The sequence below is a fragment of the Podarcis vaucheri genome (assembly GCF_965113315.1).
Source record: "Podarcis vaucheri genome assembly, chromosome: 4".
Taxonomy (NCBI): Eukaryota; Metazoa; Chordata; class Lepidosauria; order Squamata; family Lacertidae; genus Podarcis; species Podarcis vaucheri.
In genome coordinates this window covers 11,321,012-11,327,727 of record NC_138762.1, presented here as the reverse complement: position 1 = coordinate 11,327,727, position 6,716 = coordinate 11,321,012, and the positions used below count along the sequence as shown (strand labels likewise).

Below are 6,716 nucleotides of genomic sequence, written 5' to 3'. Positions count from 1 at the left end.
GCCACGTGACCCGGAAGTGTCTCCGGACAGCGCTGGCCCCCGGCCTCTTGAGTGAGATGGGCGCACAACCCTAGAGTCTGTCAAGACTGGCCCGTACGGGCAGGGGTACCTTTACCTTTACCTTTAATAAGGCAGCGTTAATCTTGCTGAGAATTGGAGGCGTTGTATGTTGAGATTCCTGCATTTCAGGGGGTTGGACTAGATGACCCCAGGGTCCCTTCCAACCCTACAAATCTATGTCTATGAATGATGGCCCCCACCTCTCTCTTTCTCATATTCCAACTGATTCCCATTTCCGCCGATCGATCCCCGAAGCTCTCACCCAGCGAAATTCCCCGCCGTGCGTAATTACGCTTCGCCATCCCTAATCCTGCCGCTTCCACCGGGAAATCATGACGGCGCGTTTCCCCTCTCCAAACTTTCCCCGGCGCTCTGCCGGCCGGCGCAGCCCTTTTGGCTACGAGCTCCCCTCCTTCTCCGCCCGCTTCCGACCCCACCTCCCCGTCCAGCCCCCCTACCTCCTGAAAAAAGGCGACGGCGCCGAGCAGGGCACCCCCGCAGCCATCGGAGAGAGGCGGGGCCGAGGGAGGCGAGCCAATGGGCGAGGCGGGGGTAGGTGGCCACGGGGGCGGGCGCTGCCGCAGTCCTCGGGTGGGCAAGGTAGGAGCAGGCGGAGGCTGGCCGGCCGCTCTGACAATAGGGGCGGGCCGAGGGCACGACGCGGCTGGGCGGGCGGCCTCGCCTCGCTGCGGAGCGCCGGCCGAGGGATCGCCAGGCGGAGGAGCCGCGGAGAGGAAGGCGGAGGAGAGAGAAAAGCCATCCCGGCTGCGCGCCCGCCTGGCCGGCTTGCAGCAGCAGCAGCAGGAGGAGGAGGCGGGGAGAAGCCGGTAAGTCCCCTTAGCGCGATGCCACCAGCCGCACACGCGGAAGCAGCCGCAGAGCCAGCGCTGCTCCGACCAGCCGCGTCTCCAAATTCCCAGGCGCGCTCCGGGCGCTGCCAAGTTTGCGCCTTCGCCGGCAAGAGTTCCTTCTCTCTCTCTCGCTCTTTTTCGCAGCTGGAAGGGCGAGGACGAAAGGGATCCTCCTGGTGAAGTTTTATCTTTTTTTGGGGGGGGGTGTCCGATTATTTATTGGGGGGGGGGGCGTTGCGTGGTGCGTCTGCCGCACCAAAACGACACGACACGACAGTATCGCCCTTCCTGAAAGGGCCGCTTCTCGTTCTTCTGCATTTCATAGAATCCCAGCTTTTCCCGCCCCCCCCTAGTTGTGGGGGTGTGTGTGTGTGCGCATGAAATTGATTTTCACACACACACACGCCCCCACGCGCAAAAGGCACCTATGGAATTAGAAAAGCCACTCGGCAGATGCTTCCTTGTCAGAATGCAAAGCTGCAGGTTTTGTTTGCCCACCTCTCTCCACGCCCCCTTCCCCAAATAATCAAATAAGAAGATCTGACCCCCCCCCCCGAAAGTGGATGGTGATGGGCCGACTCCGTGTCCCTTCCATTCAGAAGAATCTCCGCTCTTTCGACGGGCCATTTAACAAAGGGACTCGACTCTGGGCTGCCGGCGCCCCTCCTCTTTTCCCAGGCTGAATTGAGGACTCCTTGCCTCCGGTGGGAGGATGGGGGCCGCCGGGTGTGTGAAGCACCTGGCTCCTTTTATCCGCCATCCGCTTGAGGAATTTAACAGCCCCCCTCCCACAACAAAGGCTTTTTAAATTGTTTGGGAGGCTTAACAGTACAATTCTCAGAAGTATGTCCACCACCCCCCAACACAATTAGGTTCATTGGGACTTACTCCCTGGGAAGTGTCTTTGGGGTGGCAAAGATCCGTGCGTGACATAAATGCAATTTTTGCAGATCTGCTGAAATGTTTAGTTCCCCCTTTAAAAAAATCAGTTTTGCTTTGCTTTGGTATAATTGCAATGTGCTTTGGACACTGGAAGAAGAGGGTCAGAGTTAAATTTCCCTAGCATCTCAGGGAACAGGATGAAACAAAAGTTGATCTGTTTTGTCCAAAGCTCTAAAGTATTAGTGGGATGGGTAGGTGTGAGTGAAATTTCCCAGCCTAGCCTTTTCTGGGGGTGGGGGGGATCTTTTCCAAATAACAAACCAGGGCTCTTATTTTCTAATTGCCCCTGTGCACCCTGGGGTATTTCTGGTGCTGGTGGGATTGCATACTGAATATTGCTTAATGCAAATTAATTGTGACTTAGTATGCCTTAAGGGATGCGGGTGGCGCTGTGGGTTAAACCACAGAACCTAGAACTTGCCGATCGGAAGGTCGGTGGTTTGAATCCCAGTGACGGGGTGAGCTCCCGTTGCTCTGTCCCAGCTCCTGCCAACCTAGCAGTTCGAAAGCATGTCAAAGCGCAAGTAGATAAATAGGTACTGCTCTGGCGGGAAGGTAAAGGGCGTTTCCGTGCGCTGCTCTGGTTCGCCAGAAGCGGCTTAGTCATGCTGGCCACATGCTGGCTCCCTCAGCCAATAAAGCGAGATGAGCGCCACAACCCCAGAGTTGGCCACGACTGGACCTAATGATCAGGGGTCCCTTTACCTTTAGTATGCCTTAATCTTTTCGTTGACCGCAAAATCACTGGTATGGTGGGCTTTTTTTTAAAAAAAATATGCATTACTTTGCCCTTTGGAAGTGCTGATTCAGATCTGCCTGCAGATCGCTTGATGACTGCAACATGATGACTCGCATGGGGGAATGAGGCATCACAGAGCAAACCTTTATACTGTATTGGCCCACCGCTCTGTTTCTCAGTGGAGGCAGTTCACACATCTGAGCAATGTACATTTCACATGTGAACTAGACTTGATGTATGTGATGTGGGATGGGAGCACAAGGGCATTGAGTGTGCTCCTGCAGCACGTGAGACTGGAAGTGCAGATCTTTGCTAGTTGTGGAGAATGAAAGCCCAAATTGAATAAAAGGTAAAGTAAAGGGACCCCTGACCATTAGGTCCAGTCGTGGCCAACTCTGGGGTTGCGGCGCTCATCTCGCTTTACTGGCCGAGGGAGCCGGCGTACAGCTTCCGGGTCATGTGGCCAGCATGACTAAGCCGCTTCTGGCGAACCAGAGCACTGCACGGAAACGCCGTTTACCTTCCCGCCAGAGCGGTACCTAGTTATCTACATGCACTTTGACGTGCTTTCGAACTGCTAGGTGGGCAGGAGCAGGGACTGAGCAATGGGAGCTCACCCCGTCGTGGGGATTTTAACCACCGACCTTCTGATCTGCAAGCCCTAGGCTCTGTGGTTTAGACCACAGCGCCACCCGTGTCCCCTCCCAAATTGAATAGGATGCGCCAACACAGTACTATTTGGCTGGTGCTTCGACTTCCACAGCTGAGAGGTAGAAGGGGTGCTTTTCATTCAGAAGGTCTCCTGCTCATTCCCTGGTATCCCCAGGTAGAGGCAGAAGGATCAGGTAGGTGGTGGGAAAGACTGTGCTTTGATACTTTGGGGAGCTGCTTCCAGTTAGAATAAACTGAGCCTGGGTTAAATGGACCAGTGGCCTGACCCACTTTTTGTCGTTCTCGTTGGCACCGTATGTCTCGAGACGCCTCCAGGGTTGAAGCCAAACCGCTGCCTTTGCAGCACAGAAATGACCTCCCTGGGGCAGAAGTCTGGGCAGTGTTTATGGAGGCCCAGACGACAAGACCCCTCTTTCGCCCTCACTGATATGGTCCAAAAAAAAGCCGGGCAAGATGTTTGCCACCAGCTTTGCTGCGGGAGTTGCCAGGAGGAGGCGTACAAGGCGCCATCCAACTGTCTTAGGGACTCCACTGGATTAGCATAGCCTTTAATTAGCCGGAAGAAGCCTTTTACAGAAATACCGCATTTTTTGCTCTATAAGACTCATTTTTTCCCTCCTAAAAAGTAAGGGGAAATGTGTGTGCATCTTATGGAGCGAATGCAGGCTGCACGGCTATCCCTGAAGCCAGAACAGCAAGAGGGATTGCTGCTTTCACTGCACAGCGATCCCTCTTGCTGTTCTGGCTTCTGAGATTCAGAATATTTTTTTTCTTGTTTTCCTCCTCCAAAAACTAGGTGCCTCTTGTGGTCTGGTGTGTCTTATAGAGCGAAAAATACTGTACGTATCTTGGATCCTGAAAGCCTTGCGAGTCAAACATTTTGGCTCCGGAATACTGAAAAACTGGAAGTGAATCTACCGGTTTGCAAACATTCTTTGGAACCCGAACGTCCGACGCGGCTTCCGATTGGCTGCAGGTGCACGTCTGTGCACACGCAGGTTGCCATTTGGTGCTTCTGCACATGCGCAAAGTGTGATTTAGCGCTTCTGTGCATGTGCGACTGCCAAAACCCAGAAGTAACCCGTTCCAGTACTTCTGGGTTTCTGCGGGTCTGTAACCTGAAAAAAACGCAACCTGAAGCATCTGTAACCCGAGGTATGACTGTACAGCCGTACCTTGGTTGACAAATGTCTTGCGAGTCGAACGTTTTGGCTCCCGAATGCTGCAAAACTGGAAGTGAATGTTCTGGTTTGTGAACATTCTTTGGAACCCGAAATTCCGGCACAGCTGCCGTGACTTCCGATTGGCTGCAGGAGCTTCTTGGTTTCCAAACGTTTTGGAAGTTGAACAGACTTCTGGAACAGCTTCTGTTAGGAAAGGCAAGAAATGGATAATTTCTGTGCATCAGATCAGTAATGATTTCCCCCAGCATTCCTCTTCATCTCTCTCTCTCTCTCTCTCTCTCTCTCTCTCTCTGCTTAGTTAGTGGAAATACTTTCAGGAGAAGCACTGGATTCTCTTCAAATTTGAGTAGCTCCGGCTTTGCGGGTGGCTTGTGACCAACCGTCTGCGGCAGCGCATGATTCCTGGGAAGGGTTTGGGTGTGCATTGTTTTATTCGGTTGGGGTCATCTTGCCTAAATGCCCTGGGTCAGTTTCCCCCACTGCTGCCGCGGAGGAGGATGGGGGAGTTGGGAGTGCAGAGATGGATAGTGCTCTTTCTGCCGGGCAGAACTCTATAGAGGGCATTCACTTTCAGAAAGGGAGCCTCACCAAGAGGCTTCTTCTCTATTGAAGGCATTGTTCGCCATCCGTCAATGCAAAGTGTCGGGACGTGATCTTTGCTCCCGTTAACGGCCCCTGCAACCGTCCAGTAATGCCAGCGTCTTCGGTGCTGGCAAAACAGAGCTGCAGCCCACACATTTTTCTGGGTTCAACTGAGCTTTTATGGGGAATTGGTTTGCACTAAGATAAAAAGGAGCAGAAGGCTGTTTCAGCAGATAGCCTGAGTTTCCTGTAGGCCATCACAGCCAGCCCATCATTTGAAAAACAAGATTTCAGAGCCCTCTTACCAAAAATGGCAACCAGACATTCCGTTTTGGCGACTGCAACTTTGGTTTAAGGGGCCATTTGGTACCTAGCTTATATATCTTCAGCTTGTTGCGCTGCTTTCAACCTCACCTCGTGTATCATACCCTGAGTTCAAATCTCGCCTCTTTCCAGAAATGAGTCTCTATGCTATACAGGGCACTTTTTTTTTAAAAAAAAGCTTCAAGCTACTTCCTTTTCAGCGAAAGGGAGTTAATCACAGGGGTGCCTGATGGGTTGTTAAAGCCGTGAATGAAATAAACGGCCTTTCTTCTGAAAGCCCTTAAAGACCTAATGGGAGGCTGGCCGGCCGCTCTGTTGGACACAAGGATCCCGATTGTGAGTGTACAATTTCTAATGATGTGTTTTAACAAGAACCATGTGTGATTTGAAAACATTCCAAAATAACCCCAAACAAGCCACGCTCCTCTGTTCTTTTTCGTCCGCCCACTCCTCACGCCGCCACCCCCTGACTAATGCCAGCCCACACACCATCTCGAAAACCCATGTTCCAACTGCAGGTCTTGCATGATTCCAAACACCTAAATATTTGAGACTGGCCCATTCTGGGAAGCCTTTGGCTTCCTCCTTACTTTGCAGGATTTTTTTTTTTTAAAGTGATGCTGCAACCGGGTACTTTGCAACACCTCCTTTGTCTGAAACGGATTACACAACCGCTAGGGTTGGAAGTACAGAAACTCACTGTGCAGGCTGTTTTGCTTCCCTGAGGAACATGTATACAGCAGGGGTTAACGTTTAACCTGCCCCACCCTGCCCAATGACCTGGGCCAGAATGACAGACTATCGGTGCTTAAGGAAAGCAAAAGCCCTTGTTCACAGCTTTGAGCAACTGAAAGGCGAGATGCGGTAGGCCTCTGTGGGTTCGGGTTCCAGGACTCTTGCACACCTGTGATTGTGCACTGCAGTCTGGAACCCAGCTGGAGATCTGGTATCAGTAGATCAGCGCCTGGGCTGTGCAGCTTCAGGGTGTGGGTGGGATCTCACAAGACTGACTGCGTCTCCTCGCAGAGGTTTTCCCCACACAGAGAAAAGTAGCTTGTCTGGGAGAAAGCTAGGCTTCTGCCCTTCTAGCTGATATGCCAATACGACTTCTTGGTTCCTGAAATTCCTTCTGATTAAATGAATATAATATAATATAAACGGCCTCGGCCCAGTATACCAGAAGGAGCGTCTCCACCCCCATTGTTCTGCCCGGACACAGAGGTCCAGCGCCGAGGGCTTTCTGGGGGTTCCCTCATTGCGAGAAGTGAGGTTACAGGGAACCAGGCAGAGGGCCTTCTCGGTAGTGGCACCCGCCTGGTGAAACGCCCTCCCACCAGATGTCAAAGAGATAAACAATTACCT

General features: G+C 52.4%; 1 protein-coding gene across 2 annotated transcripts in view; it reads left to right on the top strand.

The window, feature by feature from the left end:
• The first annotated feature begins 676 nt into the window (after window positions 1-676).
• The window catches only part of PAK1 (p21 (RAC1) activated kinase 1), a 112,298-nt gene continuing 106,258 nt past the window's right edge, over window positions 677-6,716 (top strand). The window contains exon 1 of one of the 2 annotated variants that reach the window (XM_082219362.1): window positions 677-887. The gene's annotated coding sequence lies outside the window, so the exon portion shown is untranslated. The remainder of the gene's footprint in view (window positions 888-6,716) is intronic. The other variant, XM_082219361.1, reaches the window with a different exon arrangement.